This window comes from Neopelma chrysocephalum, unplaced genomic scaffold, assembly GCF_003984885.1.
Source record: "Neopelma chrysocephalum unplaced genomic scaffold, ASM398488v2 Primary Assembly neopelma1_187, whole genome shotgun sequence".
Lineage (NCBI taxonomy): Eukaryota > Metazoa > Chordata > Aves > Passeriformes > Pipridae > Neopelma > Neopelma chrysocephalum.
The window spans coordinates 23,963-27,526 of record NW_020897849.1 but is presented as its reverse complement, the minus strand read 5'-3'; positions in this window follow the sequence as shown (position 1 = coordinate 27,526).

Here is a 3,564-nt window from a genome sequence, read left to right as displayed (position 1 = left end):
TGAACACTTCCAGGGATGGTGATTCCACCACGATCTGGGCAGCCCCTTCCAATGCCTGACCACCCTTTCCATGAGGAAATCTTCCCTAATATCCAATTTGACCCTCCCCTGGCACAGCTTGAGGCCGTTCCCTCTCCTCCTGTTCCTTGTTCCCTGGGAGCAGAGCCCGACCCCCCCCGGCTCCCCCCTCCTGTCAGGGACTTGCAGAGCCAGAAGGTCCCTCCGGTCCCTCTTTTCTCCAGGCTGAGCCCCCTCCCAGCTCCCTCAGGAGTTCTCCAGACCCTTCCCAGCTCTATTCCCTTCCCTGCACATGCTCCAGCCCCTCCATGCCCTTCCTGAATTGAGAGACCCCAAACTGGCCACAAGATTCCAGTTGTGCCCTCTGCCCTGTGCCCACACTGGGCCTGGCACACAAATCCATGTTTTTCTTACCTGTCAGGCAGGACTTTTGCAGAGATATCTCCTTTTTTTACCCTTTTTTATATCTTATTTTTGTTTCTAAGATGTGAATTTCCAACGGAACGAACACCAGTTGGTTGCTTGACAGTGAAACAATAACAGCTTGAGGCCTTGCAGCAGGGGAGCTTTATTTATTAGGTATTATTAACAAGAAGGAACTAAAGAAAGGGAAAATTGAAGATGTAGAGTAGAAAAACCTTGCCTGCAACGAGCAGTGGGTTGGGACAGGGCCTGATTTCTTAGTGGCATTGGGGTATTTGTTACCTTAAAGGCCTTTGGGCCTTAAATCTAATTGGGTTTGGGTTGGAAAGACCTTCAAGATCATCCATTTCCACCCCCTGCCACGGGCAGGGACACCTTCCACCATCCCAGGTTGCTCCAACCTGGCCTTGGACACTTCCAGGGATCCAGAAGCAGCCACAGCTTCTCTGGGAAATCCATTCCAGCCCCTGGGGAATAATTGCATCAGGGGCTCAATCCCGTGGTTGACACCTTGTTCTCATTCCATCCAAACCGAGGAACTTCTCCTGCTGTACTTAAACACGTATTTAATGTATCATAAATACATAAATACATCTATTTATACATCTATAATACATTATATATATATTTATAATATAAATACATCTATAAATACAAATATTTATGCATTTAAATCCCACACCGTGTATTTTCCCCTGGATGTCTCCCACCTCGTAAAAATCACCGTTAAATAACCTCCTAAAATAACCTAAATAACCTGCTTTTCACATTAAATCAGAGCAATGAGAAATGCTGAGGGTCTTTATAACCTTCCACCCCATGCCCTTTATCCCTTAAGGAGAATTCTTAGCTAAACTTGCTGTCCTAAAATTCCTTCTTTAAAAGCACCAAACCTACCTTGTGAAAAAATCCACACTTTTTCATAATTTATTAAGGCCTTCTAAATTTAGACATACTTTTTGTGATGTGAGAGCTGACAGCTCTTTGATTATTTCTAAAAAAACAACCCAAAAACTAATGCTTTCTTCACCTCTATTTATAACCTCTGAGCTTAGGTTCTTCTGCTGTTTTTAACTCTCTGGGAATTGAGGGGAGCGATAAAATTAAGATTAAAAAGTGCCTTTTCCAAGTTTGGCAAAAAAAAAAATCACTTGAGATTTATCTCGAAAATATCCCGAAATATCCCTTTGGCTGGTTTTAGTAGTTGTCATTCAAATTTCCCAAAAAAAAGGTGTTTCTTTTAAATTGGGAAGAATTTGAATTTCACAGAATCCCAGGAATATGGGTAAGGTTGGAATGTGCTGAAGGGGAACAGAGGGAGCTCCCGAGAGGAAATAAATAAATTGCTGGGGGATTATGCAGCGAGGCCCAGAAGTCAAACCAAGTGTGAAGTTGTAAAGGTCCTCCCCTTGGCATATGGGAACAAATCTGTCTTTCCAGATTTATCCTGGAAATAAACCCCCACACCGGGGGTGTTTTCACTTCAGCAGTGTTTTCGTTTAGCGCCGTTCGTGACACGGTGGAAAAACAACTGTGAGGAGACGGGAAAAAAAAAATACTAATCTGATTTTTTTGTTATTTTTTTGGTGCATTTGCAAAATTCCTTAATCCTTTTGCAAGGCAAACAGGAGAAAAAATTTGGGAGGAATCAGCTTGATGCTGTTGTGTGGAAGCCTCTGAAATATTAGTGAGAAACCCCCTCATTCTGAAATGTTCTAATACAGCTTATGGTGATATTTTCATTTTTTTTTTAGTATTGAGGTTTTTGTTGTTTCTCTCCGATTTTATGCTTTCAACACCTGGAATGGGAGAAAGAGTAAACTGAAAAAACTAAAAAAAAAAGCCATCAAGGGGTAAGAAAATGAATGGATTGTCCCTCCAGGCAACACTTTGAAGGAACTGTGGGTTTCCAAGACCAGGGACTGTGGAATAATCTGATTAAAGCTGGAAAAAACCTCCAAGATGACCAAATCCAACCCCTAATTTCTGCCATTATTCCCCCAATCTGGCAGCTTTTATTCAAGCTCGTGGTGGGCACAGCACCATTTCTTCCTCAGCTCATTAACCCTTCTTTTCCCTGCTCTTCTCCTTAAAATTAACCCACGATAATCTGGTTTTTCCATACCCAGTTCCCAGGGGATTTTTGTGACTGAACTCATAAAATTGGGGATTCTTTTCTTTGCCTGAGGTTCCATTTGTTCTCGCTCACGGGTTTAACCTTAATTTCTCACTGTCCTGCAGGGACATATTAATATTAATATTAATTAATATATCTTAAATCTGTGTTTTAAAGCACCACAGGCACTGAGCAACCCTTTAGGTCCCTTCTGCTGGATTTCATTGCTCACTTTTCCCAGGAAAAGCATTTTTAAGGATATGGAAGCTGATTCCAGCAAGGAGCAACAAAATTCAGCGCGTTGGGGAGTAAAAACTTCATGATTTTGTTACTGAACTTTCATTATTTGGGGTGGAGTAAGAGCCTCATCTCCCACTGCCCAGTTCATTGAACAAGAAGCTGGCTCCAATATTTAATTCCAATCACAATCACTAGGAAAAATATCCCTCCACTGGAATATCATGGCATGATGTGCAATAATATATGTATTTTATGATATATTCCATGTTAGATTTGCTGCCCAGTGCAAGCCCAATTTAAACAGGATCTGTAGCAGCCCAATTTTTACTCAGCTCATTCTACTTATTTTGTATTTAGTCCTCCCAGAATCCTTTTATCTCATTATTTCTTTTTTTAAAATTTATTTTAAATTTTAAGCTTCCTGTTTTTCCTTTTCTTTTCCATTTTAAACCAAAATTGGGAAAAAATATCAGGTCAGGATGAAACAGCTGCTTCACCTGGAATAGTCCTCTGTTTATTTTTTAATTAATTTAATTAATTAACTAATTTTAATTAATTTAATTTTTTTTTTAATTAGTCCTCCCTGGCTTTCAGGGAAGGACTAAAGACACATTATCCAAATTAATTTAGAGGATGAAGGAAAGGTGGGTTCTCATCCCCTCCTAAACACCTTGGACATCTCCATGGCAGAGACCTCCACTTATTCCCACTTATTTTTGACATTATTCCTACAATAATGCTTTGACAAGAAACCTTAATTAAATTAA